This window comes from Triticum dicoccoides, chromosome 3B (genome assembly GCF_002162155.2).
Source record: "Triticum dicoccoides isolate Atlit2015 ecotype Zavitan chromosome 3B, WEW_v2.0, whole genome shotgun sequence".
Lineage (NCBI taxonomy): Eukaryota > Viridiplantae > Streptophyta > Magnoliopsida > Poales > Poaceae > Triticum > Triticum dicoccoides.
The window spans coordinates 340,587,765-340,602,600 of record NC_041385.1 but is presented as its reverse complement, the minus strand read 5'-3'; positions in this window follow the sequence as shown (position 1 = coordinate 340,602,600).

Genomic DNA, 14,836 nt, shown 5'->3' with positions numbered 1-14,836 from the left:
CCCCTGCCCCCGTATATAAAGGAGTGGAGGAGGGGGAGAGGGCCGGCCCTATAGCGCGCCCTGGAGGAGTCCTACTCCCACCGGGAGTAGGATTCCCCCCTTCCAAGTAGTAGGAGTAGGAGTCAAGGAAAGGGTAGAGAGAAGAGAAGGAAGGAGGGGGCGCAGCCCCTCCCCCTAGTCCAATTCGGACTAGGCCTTGGGGGGGGGGGCGCCCAACCTCTCCTCTCTCTTTTCCCTAAAGCCCAATAAGGCCCATATACTCCCCGGCGAATTCCCGTAACTCTCCGGTACTCCGAAAAATACCCGAATCACTCGGAACCTTTCCGATGTCCGAATATAGTCATCCAATATATCGATCTTTACGTCTCGACCATTTCGAGACTCCTCGTCATGTCCCCGATCTCATCCGGGACTCCGAACTCCTTCGGTACATCAAAACACATAAACTCATAATATAACTGTCATCGAAACTTTAAGCGTGCGGACCCTACGAGTTCGAGAACTATGTAGACATGACCGAGACACGCCTCCGGTTAATAACCAATAGCGGAACTTGGATGCTCATATTGGCTCCTACATATTCTGCGAAGATCTTTATCGGTCAAACCGCATAACAACATACATTGTCCCCTTTGTCATCGGTATGTTACTTGCCCGAGATTCGATCGTCGGTATCTCGATACCTAGTTCAATCTCGTTACCGGCAAGTCTCTTTACTCGTTATGTAATGCATCATCCCGCAACTAACTCATTAGTCACATTGCTTGCAAGGCTTATAGTGATGTGCATTACCGAGAGGGCCCAGAGATACTTCTCCGACAATCGGAGTGACAAATCCTAATCTCGAAATATGCCAACTCAACATGTACCTTCGGAGACACCTGTAGAGCTCCTTTATAATCACCTAGTTACATTGTGACGTTTGGTAGCACACAAAGTATTCCTCCGATAAACGGGAGTTGCATAATCTCATAGTCATAGGAACATGTATAAGTCATGAAGAAAGCAATAGCAACATACTAAACGATCAAGGGCTAAGCTAACGAAATGGGTCAAGTCAATCACATCATTCTCCTAATGATGTGATCCCGTTAATCAAATGACAACTCATGTCTATGGCTAGGAAACTTAACCATCTTTGATTCACGAGCTAGTCAAGTAGAGGCATACTAGTGACACTATGTTTGTCTATGTATTCACACATGTATCAAGTTTCCGGTCAATACATTTCTAGCATGAATAATAAACATTTATCATGAAATAAGGAAATAAATAATAATTTTATTATTGCCTCTAGGGCATATTTCCTTCAAGGTATTCAACCCAAATTTATCGATTCGACACAAGGGGAGCCAAAGAATATTCTTGAGTATTAGCAGTTGAGTTGTCAATTCAACCACACCTAGATAACTTAATATCTGCACCAAAGTATTTAGTAGCAAATGTGGTATGATAATAAAGGTAACAGTAGCAAAAGTAAAGATAATTGTTTTTGGGTTTTTGTAGTAGTTGTAACAATAGCAACGGAAAAGTAAATAAGCAAAGAACAATATGTTAAAAGCTCGTAGGCAATGGATCAGTGATGGATAATTGTGCCGGATGCGATTCCTCATGTAATAGTTATAACATAGGGTGACATAGAACTAGCTCCAATTCATCAATGTAATGTAGGCATCTATTCGGTAAATTGTCATACGTGCTTATGGAAAAGAACTTGCATGACATCTTTTGTCCTACCCTCCCGTGGCAGCGGGGTCCTAGCGGAAAGTAAGGGATATTAAGGCCTCCTTTTAATAGAGAACCGGAACAAAGCATTAGCACATAGTGAATACATGAACTCCTCAAACTACGGTCATCACCGAGAAGTATCCCGATTATTGTCACTTTGGGGTTTCGGATCATAACACATAACAGGTGACTATAGACTTGAAAGATAGGATCAAGAACACACACATATTCATGAAAACATAATAGGTTCAGATCTGAAATCATGGCACTCGGGCCCTAGTGACAAGCATTAAGCATAGCAAAGTCATAGAAACATCAATCTCAAAACATAGTGGATACTAGGGATCAAACCCTAACAAAACTAACTTGATTACATGGTAAATCTCATCCAACCCATCACCGTCCAGCAAGCCTACGATGGAATTACTCACGCACGACGGTGAGCATCATGAAATTGGTGATGGAGGATGGTTGATGATGACGACAGTGATGAATCCCCCTCTCCGGAGCCCCGAAAGGACTCCAGATCAGCCCTCCCGAGAGAGATTAGGGCTTGGCGGCGGCTCCGTGTCGTAAAACGCGATTGAACTTCTCTCTAATTTTTTTTCTCCCTGAACGTGAATATATGGAGTTGGAGTTGAGGCCGGTGGAGGTCCAGGGGGCCCACGAGATAGGAGGGCGCGCCCTACAGGGGGGACGCCCCCTGTCTCGTGGACAGGCCCTGGGCCCCCTGGTGTATTTCTTTCGCCCAGAAATTCTTATTAATTCCAAAAAAGTGCCTCCGTGGATTTTCAGGACATTCCGAGAACTTTTCTTTTCTACACATAAAACAACATCATGGCAGTTCTGCTGAAAACAGCGTCAGTCCGGGTTAGTTTCATTCAAATCATGCAAGTTAGAAACAAGGGCAAAAGTGTTTGGAAAAGTAGATACATTGGAGACATATCAACTCCCCCAAGCTTAAACCTTTGCTTGTCCTCAAGCAATTCAGTTGATAAACTGAAAGTGATAAAGAAAAACTTTTACAAACTCTATTTGCTCTTGTTTTTGTAAACATGCAAAGCCATCATTCAGGTTTCAGCAAATATTATGAACTAACCATACTCATAGTAATACTTAGGTCTCACAATTACTCATATCAATAGCATAATCAGCTAACGAGCCATAATAATAAAACTCAGATGACAAAACTTTCTCAAAACAATCATAACATGATATAACAAAATGGTATCTCGCTAGCCCTTTCAGCAGAGCACCTTTAAAGATCAAGGACTGACTAAACATTGTAATTCATGGTAAAAGAGATCCAGTCAAGTCATACCCAATATAAACCAATAGTAATGAATGCAAATGACAGTGTGCTCTCCAACGGGTGCTTTTTAATAAGAAGGGTGAAGACTCAACATAAAATTAAATAGATAGGCCCTTCGCAGAGGGAAGCAGGGATTTGTAGAGGTGCCAGAGCTCGATTTTAAAATAGAGATTGAATAACATTTTGAGCGGCATACTTTTGCTGTCAATGCAACAACTATGAGATGGTTGTATCTTCCATACTACATGCATTATAGGTAGTTCCCAAACACAATGGTAAAGGTTTATACTCCCCCAACCACCAACAAGCATCAATCCATGGCTTGCTCGAAACAACGAGTGCCTCCAACTAACAACAGACCTGGGGGAGTTTTTGTTTAATTATTTTGATTTGCTTTGATCTTTTTGGATCATGGGACTGGGCATCCCGGTTACCGGGCCTTTCTCGTGAATGAGGAGCGGAGTCCACTCCTCGTGAGAATAACCCACCTAGCATGGAAGATATAGGCAGCCCTAGTTGTAACATGAGCTGCTCGAGCATACAAAACAGAATTTCATTTGAAGGTTTGGAGTTTGGCACATACAAATTTGCTTGGAACGGCAGGTAAATACCGCATATAGGGAGGTATAGTGGACTCATATGGAACAACTTTGGGGTTTAAGGAGTTTGGATGCACAAGCAGTATTCCCACTTAGTATAGGTGAAGGCTAGCAAAAGACTGGGAAGCGACCAACTGAGAGAGGGACAACAGTCATAAACATGCATTAAAATTAATTCACACCAAGTACAAGCATGAGTAGGATATAATCCACCATGAACATAAATATCATGAAGGCTATGTTGATTTGATTCAACTACATGCGTGAACATGTGCCAAGTCGAGTCACTCAATTCATTCAAAGGAGGATACCATCCCATCATACCACATCATAATCATTCTAATAGCATGTTGGCACACAAGGTAAGCCATTATAACTCATAGCTAATCAAGCATGGCACAAGCAACTATAATCTCTAAATGTCATTGCAAATATGTTTACTTCATAATAGCTGAATCAGAAACGATGAATCATCATATTTACAAAAACAAGAGAGGTCGAGTTCATACCAGCTTTTCTCATCCCAATAAGTCCATCATATATCGTCATTATTGCCTTTCACTCGCACGACCGAATGATGTGTATAATAATAAGAGTGCACGTGCATTGGACTAAGCTGGAATCTGCAAGCATTCAACTCAAGAGAGAAGATAGGGTAATATGGGCTCTAAGTTAAATAAACAATCATGCATATGAGAGCCACTAAGAATTTTCAATATGGTCTTCTCGACCCCCAAAGGAAAGAAAAGAAAAGAAAACTATTTACATGGGAAAGCTCCCAACAAGTAAGAAGAAGAACTAGAAATCTTTTTGGGTTTTCATTATATTCTACTACAAGCATAGAAATTAAACTAACTAATTTTTTTGGTTTTTTGTAAAGTTTATCAAACACACAAGAAGAAAACTAGAAAAAGAAATTTAAACTAGCATGGATAACAGAATGAAAGAGTATGAGCACCGACGACTAGTGTGTGAACATGAATGTAAAGTCGGTGAGAAATACGTACTCCCCCAAGCTTAGGCTTTTGGCCTAAGTTGGTCTAGTACGAAGGACCGCCTGGCTGATATCCATAAGTGAAACTGGGGTTATACTGAGATGCAGCGGCAATCGCCTCCTAAGCAGCAGCGTGTTGGCGAGCTGCCTCCACTCCCCTCTCATATTCAGCTGCTTCCTCCCTGGTGACAACATATCTTCCTTTTGCCTGATAATCAAAAAGGTAGGGAGCAGGAAGAGTAACAGGGACGACGTTGCGTCTGTCATAGATTAGTCAATAATGGAGGAATTGTTCATTCCTCTCAAGAAATTGATGATTGAACATAGCTTCTTTATCCAAATAAACAGGAGGTAAAATCATATCCCCCTCTCGTGGGGCTATATTAAGATAATTAGCCACACGGGTTGCATAAATTCCTCCAAATAAATTCCCCTTTCTACTATTATTATGCAACCTACGTGCAACTATTGCCCCCAAGTTCTAACCTTTATAACCTGACATAGCACTCTTGAGGACACAAAGATCAGGGACACACATGTGACATGCTTCGTCCTTACCGTTAATGCATCTACCTATAAAGAGAGCAAAATAATGTATAGCAGGAAAATGAATGCTCTCTATGGTAGCTTGTGCTATGTCCCTAGATTCTCCCACAGTAATACTAGCAAGAAAATCTCTAAATTCAGATTTGCGAGGATCATTAATATTACCCCACTGCGGGAGTTTGCAAGAAGTTGTGAAATCCTCTAAATCCATGGTATAAGATGTATCATAAATATCAAACATGACACTAGGAGAATTACACGCACAATTATATTGGAACCTCCGCACAGAGGAATCGGTCAATTGATAGTACTGAGGACACTTATCTTGTAAGAAGTCGTCCAGCTCGGCATTACGCACATACGCGTCAAATTCCTCCTTGAAGCCTGCTTCAACCATAAAATCATCGGATGGCCACTCACAAGCTCGTATATCCGCGTACTTCGGCAATTCAACATCTTGCTCACGTATAGCAATCCTTGGCCCTTTATTTGCCGAGGAACCACCTTGGTACATTCTTCTAAGCATAATTCTTTTTTCTGAAAATTTCTGAAATTTTAGTAACTTCAAAATAAAAGTGAATAAAACTAAACAAGATTGGTAGCAACTACTCCTACAAGTGCCTAAGGCCTATATCATGCATTGGAATTGCTTGTGACCTCAAAAATTTAACATGCAAGCTCGAGAATAAGGTCACCTATGCAGCAAAAATTTGCAATGAATAAAGCACTAGAACAAAAACTAATTGGACCAATGGAGGAGTCACATACCAAGCAGCAATCTCCCAAAGCACCCATGAGGGTCCGATGTTCATCGACGATAGACGCGCTCCTTAGCGCTGTCGATAGGCCGCCCGGCAGCTCTACTTGGACAGAGGTTGCTGGCGGAGTAGGCAAGCCTCCCCCCATCAAAGGTGGTTGCTCTCCTGATCCTGGAGCTTTAAAGGTCTCCAGGACCGTGTCCGACCGCGGTCCGAACCTGAGACCGCCCCCGCCGTCGACACGCCTGGGAGCCGCTGCTCTCGTGTGTCCGGCCCCAGGGATATGCCCCCTGGTACGGGTCCCGCTGAGACGACACCTCGGTGTCGCGCCTAGGCTTCGGGGAAGGGGCCTCTGGAGGCGTCTCGCTCGCGAGGGCATCTGAGCTCAGTGAATCCTCCGATGAGGACTGTCCGGCGTGGGACCTCGGCGGGCTGCACAAAATATGGAGACAGTTGAAACCACTGCATTCTAATGACCTCGGGCACATGGGTGTGTGCAGGTTTCGTATACTTACGATTTTACCAGGGGCTGGACCCTGGGATCCCACTCCGGGCTGCTATCAGCAGCCGTGGTGGACGCCTATGGAAGGGAGCCTTTCCCCCTCTTTGGCGATTTGGCCTCCAGGGGTGAGGAGGTCGTCCTTTTCTTTTCTCCTCCTACGGGGGACTCGTCTTCTTCCTCCTCCTCTTCGTCTTTGGAGGAGGGATGGTCGCTAGAGTCTTCGGATTTTGCGTCCGAAGCATCGCGACGACGGAGGCCGCTCCAGGTCTTCTTGACCTTCTTGGGGGCCTCTTTCTTCGGCGCCTCGTAAGGCACTGGGACCAGCATCTTCGTTAGAAGGGGTCCGGCCAGTTCCTCCGGCAGCGGGGCAGGACAGTGTATCCGCTCCACCTTTTTCGTCCATCCCTGGGATTATTGTAAGGCATGATAAAAGCGCTTCCCTCAGGACGTGCCAGCTAAAACATGGATGGACAGAGCACAACAATGACTTAGCAGACTTGCAGAGTGGGATAGTTGATACCCACGGTCCTCGGCGGAGCCGGGCCATGGTTTGCCGGACTTGAGGAGCACCTTCCAGATATCCTTGTGGGAGGAGCCATAGAGCCCCCGTAGGGTCTGGTGCTCGATTGGGTCGTATTCCCACAAATTGCAGGCTTGATGCTGGCAAGGGAGAACCAAGCGAACTAACATCACCTGGACTACGTTGATGAGTTTGACATCCTTGTCGACCACACTTTGGACGCGCATTTGGAGCACTGACAACTCATCGGATGAGGACCAGTTCAGGCCCTTCTCGGGCCAGGGCGTGAGCCGCAGTGGGGCTCTGGATCTGAATTCAGGAGCAGCGGCCCACTTTTTGCCGCGCGGTTTGGTGATATAGAACCACTGCTGCTGCCACTCCTTGACGGAGTCATTGAAGGCACCCGTCGGCCATACAACCTTGGGCATCTTTCTCACCATGGCGCCGCCGCACTCGGCATGCTTGCCACTCACCACCTTGGGCTTCACGTTGAAAACCTTCAGCCATAAGCCGAAGTGAGGCGAAATTCGGAGAAAAGCCTCAGACACGACGATGAACGTCGAGATATTAAGGAAAGAATTGGGGGACAGATCATGAAAATCAATCCCGTAATAATACATGATACCGCGAATGAATGGGTGAAGGGGAAACCCGAGCCCGCGGACAAAATGAGGAAGAAACACGACCCTCTCGTGGGGCTCCGGAGTAGGGATGATCTGTTCCGCCGGCGGAAGGCGGTGGCGGATCTTCTTTGCCAGGTACCCGGCCTCTCGGAGCCTTTTGATATCCTTCTCCTGTACGGTAGAGGCCATCCATTTGCCTCCTGCTCCGGATTCGGACATCTTCGGAGAACCTCTCTTCGGTGGAGAAGAAGAGTGCTTGAGCGCTAGGGCTCGAACAGAGGGGAATGGACTAGCGGAATGAAAAGGCGTGGGTAAAAAGGAAGAGACCTTATCTCTTCATAGAGGCGGTAAAAGCTTATGCGCCTCCCCACTTGCCTGGTGGAACCCGCTCATTCCCCGCTCGCCGTAATTAGCGGTGCGTTTGGGCTACCCACAACCGTATTGATGAGAATCCCGTAATAAGGGGACACGATCTCTGCTTCGGCAAGACGTGCAGAGGAAACCACCTCGCAATATGCCATGTGGCTGGTTACGGGAAAACGGATCGAATAATGACCCGACCGTAGTGTCTTGTCACTTTGTCTAAAGTTGTCAGCAGATTAGATTTGTGAAATATCATTCTCTCTACGGTGGTATGTGAAGATCATCTTGCAGACCCAGACACGATCTAAGTGTTCGATAATTACTATGGAGTATTCGGGGATGGAACCCGCCTTGCAATGCCGAAGACAGAACTGCGAGCCGGACTCATCGTCATTGAAGTCTGGTTCAGGGGCTACTAAGGGAGTCCTGGATTAGGGGGTATCTGGACAGCCAGACTATATACCTTGGCCGGACTGTTGGACCATGAAGATACAAGACTCAAGACTTCGTCCCGTGTCCGGATGGGACTCTCCTTTGCGTGGAAGACAAGCTTGGTGATCCGAATATTATATTTCCTTCTTTGTAACTGACTCTGTGTAAACCCTAGCCTTCTCCGGTGTCTATATAAACTAGAGAGTTTAGTCCTTAAAGACAGAATCATAATCATCATAGGCTAGCTTCTAGGGTTTAGCCTCTACGATCTCGTGGTAGATCAACTCTTGTAACACCCATATCATCAATATCAATCAAGTAGGAAGTAGGGTTTTACCTCCATCGAGAGGGCCCAAACCTGGGTAAAACATCGTGTCCCTTGCCTCCTATTACCATCAGCCTTAGACGTACAGATCGGGACCCCCTACCCGAGATCCACCGGTTTTGACACCGACACCAGGAGTTATGAAGCCCGAGACGTTATGAAGCCCATGACGTTAAGAAGCCCATGAAGGGAAGTCGGAATAGTTTAAGTCTTAATCTGAGTTGGACTCTACATGTAACCCACCCCTTTAACTTATATAAGGAGGAGCAGGGCACCCCAAGAGGAGGGAGAAGAAAGATAAGCTTAGGGCTAGACATAACTAGGAGAGCCGGTTTACGGCGACTCCCTGATGATCATAATGGGACCTAGCCTCAAACATCATGTAGGGTTGTTACCGGATGATGTTTCCTGGGGCCCGAAGCTGTCTAAATCCTTGTCTTGTGCTGCGTCTCTTGATTCCGCTCAACCCCTTCAAGCTACCACATAGATGCGTTGGCCTCACGATTAAGTTCTCACACTAGGACATCTGCCGTGACAACAGTTGGCGCCCACTGTGGGGAGTGCGCACGATGGTGTTGAGTTCTTGGAGGGCGCACTCTTTGGGATCGAGAAGCTTGCGGTTAATCAGACGAAGAAGAATTGGAGAGAAGTTAAGGTGGCATCACGCGTCGCTACATGCACTTCAGATCCGGCGATCTAAAGCCAGATCAATTTTTTTGAAGCATGTTCCTGAGACGACGGAGTTTACCGCAGATTGGATCCATGCTACGACTTATGTTCAAATCAGAAGGACTTGCCGATTCATACGTGTGGCAATGTGTGCATACGAGGAAAAATGCACCAGCACGCCGCTCAAAACTTAAAAGGATTGCGTAAAAGCTACCATGATTCAGGTATACGGATCGATTCTCCGCTCAAGGACGGTTGTGCTACAGGGTTAATCCAATGTTTCGACGCATAAGCATTACCTTATATTTCATCAAGTATCAAGACAATTGGATGGTTACTAGTTCACGACCAAAGCCAGCACCATAAGACGACCATGACTCGGGGGAGCAAACATAAATTAGCCGGAGCGGCCACAACCCAGACTCCTCTAACACTGGGAGGCGCCTCCCGTCCGAGTCGTGATCGCGCCTCACCTCTCGCCTGAATCGCCATTGTGCCTTAGCTCCGGTCCGAATCACCATCACACCTCATCTCCTGTCCGAGTCTCGATGCGCTGGGCCCCCAAAACTGAAGCCGCCTCGGGTCAACATCGCCTCGCCCGGGCCGCGGCCTCAAATGCCGTCGCCTCCGCCGGTTCACAGCCATCAGGCCTCCGCAGCCTCGTCGCGCCGTTTCACCTTGCCGGCATCACCTTCGAACCACCGCTGCGTGGTCACGGCCGTGCCTCAAACCAGCACCGCCTCGACTTGTGCCCGCTGCACCTTGTGCCGCCCCAAGCCGCCTAGTCCCTGCTTCCGAGCGTTTCCCCGACCCGCCGTAGAGGCCACGACCTTAAACCGCCACCGAGAGTCACCAGTTTCTGACGAGCCGCCAAACCTGCTACTGCGGACTTGCCTTTGCCATCTGCGAAGTTGCTTCTATGGCCACTTGTGCTTTGACCCGCTGCCTCATGCCTCATCATCACGCTTGAGTCACCGTTGCTGACTCGCTGGGCGCTTCAAATCGCCCAAGCTGACCCGCCGGCTCGGGCAGTTGCCGAACGCCTCCGCTGAGCCGCTCCCGCCGTTGCGGCCCCGCGCCGCTTCGCCCCAGCGTGGGCCGGCTGTGTCCATGCTCGGCCTCCTGTCCGCCCCGCAAGCCTCCCGAGCCCCTACCGGGTACCGTGCCAGGCCTCGGATCGCCTACGCCATGGAAGAGCCATCCTAGCAGTCTCCGTTTCTGTCTGTTACTGCTCAAGTCATCATCCAACAGAGTTGTGGTCTGCTGCCATTGAGCACCCTGTCCGCAACATCACGCCATCACCAAGCGGTTTCTATCTCCATCGCCGGTTCATGAGTCGCCCGTGGCAGAGCCGCCGTTGTTCGAGTCACCGTCGCCGGCTCATGAGTCGTCTGCGGCAAAGCCGCCATCGTCTGAGTCACCATCGCTGTCGCACGAGCCGCCTGCGGCAGAGCCGCCGTTGTCCGAGTCGCCCGCGGCAGAGCTGCTGTCATCCGAGATTGCCGCCTTGCCGCTGCGGGAGCATCTAGCGCTTAGCGGCACCATGTTGAGTGCTCTCCGCCTACAAGCCATTGCTGCACTCAACCTGTTTCATGCCGTGGTCAGGCCTTTGCCCACAGGATTCTGCCTCGGCCACCGCGGTCTCGCCTCGCGGGCGCCTCTCTGCCGCACTAAACCGGCCAGGGTTCCCCCTGTGTTTCCTCTTGCCCCCCATGGAGGCCTCCCCGTGCATCCGGTTTGTGTCTGTCGGGCCACTGCCCGTGAGCCGCCGCTTTCGTCCACCTTGAAATTGCTAGCCTCGAGCCGCTACTTCCACCAATTTCTGCTAAGCCCGCTGCACCGCGAGTCGCCGCCCTAGTCATGGTCGGTCTGCATGTCTCCGCCTGGAGCCGGATTACCTCCGCTATTTCAAATCACCGAGCGCTTCGAGCCTCCTCTGTTGCTTCTCGCGAGCGAGCTACAGCGCGCCGAACCACCCGACTCCGAGCGCGCCGAGCTTGACACCGTGTCTCAACTTCGCGCTGTCCTCAGGCTGCAGTGGTGGCAGAGGTAAGTTGCTGCCGTAGCCCTGGCTTGCTGTTCCGCTTTGCCAGCGGGGCCTCTACTCAGGCCTCAACTGCCGAGCTATCATGCCTCGACGGGTTATTGCTAAGCCTGATCAGTCGCCTGCCACTACCATGCCTCCCGCCGGTTCATTGCATAGAAGGCTGCTGCTGTGCCTCTACCGGTTGGCACCATTGCATGTTCTGTCCGTGCAATTTGCTTGTGCTACATTCATCTTTCCCGAGTTGAGCTGCTGAATCCGCTGCTCGCCTTGTGCCCTCGCACCGAGTCGCTGGCTTCTGCTAACTGCAGAGAGACACACTGGGAAGACCAAAGGAGGAGAGCAAAGTACTCCATTCATAAAGAAAAGAAAAGATGGATGTTTCATAATGAGCCGCAGTCCAGCCGACCTCACTGAGACAGTCACGCGCCAGGCTGTTTTTCCTTCTGCTGTGATCCACCGTCCGTGAACCGCCTTTAACAACGTGATAAGCCGGCCTCGTGCCGCTGACCGGCTCTGCCGCCAAGTCACTGCTCCAAGTTGTTGGAAGATGGAAGCCAGATTGGTCAAAAATGACCCCGGAGAGTATGTTCTGAACGGCTCAGCTCCCTTAAGAGTGTATACATGCTGGAAATTACCGGAAATGATGCTCTTCTACTGTATACGACTCATTTGTTATCCGGTTGAATCAGGATAATTATTCACTATGGGTTGATAATATTTCGCCCGGTGATAGTCTGTGACATATTACCCGATGAATGGATGAGCACAAACCGCCGCCCATGCAGTTTGATCTACATCACCTCGCTGGGACTGTGCCTGCGATTGACACGCCCGACCGCACTGGCTTATAATGTCGCGGCTGACTCATCTGTCTGCTCCTATGGCGGACTCACCCATGATTGATTTCTGCTTCACCATGGTGATCATCGACTCCGCGGTGGATAACTACTGGCCTGGCGTATCAGGTGAAATCCATCAAGTATATTTTTATATCATATATTGCTTTCTTTTAAAAGAGCAATTACTCCGGCTTGCAAAGTTATCTAATGCAGGACCCTAAACCGCCATATTGGTGCAAATTTAAAGGCCGTCAGAAAATTTCCGGCTTTAAATGAAAATTCTGATTTAAAATCCGGCTCAAGGGAAAGCTGTCTCCCACAAAGTTTTGAAGCTCTCAATATCTGGTTAAAATAATTCATCTCCCGCAAGTTCGAGTTCTCGGGAAAAATTACAGGGGCCAAAGAGAGTTTGTTGCACAGCCCAACTCAAACATAGGCACCCGGCGAGCACAACTCAGAAATATATCACTTGGGGGTTTCTGTTAATAAAGTGGAGTTCTGATTACCCATTGATCCGGCTATCAAGCCAATATTATCATAAGAGCACATCGCTGGTTACTTCGGTAATCCGGCTATCAAGCCAATATTATCATGAGGGGCCAAAGAGAGTATATTGCAAAGCATAACTCAAACATAGGCGTCCACTGAGCACAGCTCAAAATGTTGCTTCGGGGATATTTGCTTCTACAAGAACAAAGAATCTACGCCTTGCAATAGGCTATCAAGCCACGGCTTGGAAGCCAGGTGTATTCACCTAAAACCCCAGGTTAACCTGCCTTCATCAAGTAGGACACTCCGTCCAGGTAATCCTGGTATGACCCGCCGAACGTTTGACAAGTCAATCTTATAACGACCCTGAACTTGTCAAAGTTAAAATGATGATTGGTTAATGTGAGGTCCATCTTAAAAGGCTTTGTGAAATGGTATAACTCAGTGGCCTGGCAGCCCATGAAAAGCCTCGATTTTAAGCCTAGCAGCCCATAAAAAGCCTCGACTACAAGTTTTCATATGCTTTTATTTGTCAAAGTTTTTTCTCCTTTGATAAGGTTTTATGATAAACCGACGTCTATTAACCCGGTCTGGCTTTCGACTATAAATCGCCAGTATGAGATAAGATCATTATCTGGTGTTTATTAACCCAGTCTGGCTTTGGACGTTAAGTCACCAGTATATATTGGGATTGCGCCATTTGAATCATGAGCTTATATATCATTGGAGTATATTATTCAAATCTTTAATAGCCAATATGGCTGGACCTTTATTATGGTTATCAATAACCAATATTATGATTGAGGTTTTTAAAGTCGCTTCAGCACAATGGATATAATTTATTCTATAATGGAAGGAATAGTCCCGAGTTGCTGCAGGCTTATGACCCGACACTTGGGGGCTATATTACTCAAGTTGAGATTATATCAAATATTCAAGTCTCATGTCGCTACAAGCATGCACCATGACACTTGGGGGCTAATGCAAAATCATTTTTATTGGCCTTATTGAAGACCCGACTCATCACATCATAATGAGCCAGCCCTTGGGGGCTACCAATTGCTCCTATTAATGATTCAAGGTACACAAGTTTTAATCCATTATATTCAAGGGTCCATTGTTCGGTTGGTAAAGCACAAAGCTCTTAACCTTGTGGACGTGGGTTCAAGCCCCATGATGGGGGTTACATCATATGATGTTATTTTCAATGAACTATATATAAAGTCCCAGCTCAATATTATCTTACTGAGCCGGCCCTTGGGGGCTACACATTGTTGTTCAAGTCTACATGATCATGTCTATAAAGTTCCTGCTCATTATTGCATAATGACCCGGCCTTTGGGGGCTACACTGGTTGAAGTTTTATGAGCATAAGGCAATTTCCAGTCCCAGGTTACTACAAGCATGACAACCCGGCACTTGGGGGCTACATATGTGGAATACTCAGTTTTGACTAGTGATTGAGATGAACAAATCGGATATTTTCAAGGTTGTGACATTTATATTGAAGCAAGTCTTAAGATGTTGCTATGCTACCTTCTTAAGACTTGGGGGCTACAAGTGTTAGGCATATAAGAGGTATATTTTTAAGCTTGATGTTAACTACAATTATGACCCGATGCTATCAATATTTATAAACCGGCAAGTTCTGTTGGGGAACGTAGCAGAAATTCAAAATTTTCCTATGCGTCACCAAGATCTATCTATGGAGAAACCAGCTACGAGTAGAAAGGAGAGTGCATCTACATTCTCTTGTAGATCGCTAAGCGGAAGCGTTCAAGTGAACGGGGTTGATGGAGTCGTACTCGTCGTGATTCAGATCATCGATGATCAAGTGCCGAACGGACGGCACCTCCGCGTTCAACACACGTACAGCCCGGTGATGTCTCCCACGCCTTGATCCAGCAAGGAGAGAGGGAGAGGTTGAGGAAGACGCCATCCAACAGCAGCACAACGGCGTGGTGGTGGTGGAGGAGCGTGGCAATCCCGCAGGGCTTCGCCAAGCACCACGGGAGAGGAGAAGAACTTGGGAGAGAGGGAGGGGCTGCACCAAAGGCATAAGGTGTGTTTGGGAGGCCCTCCTACCCCAC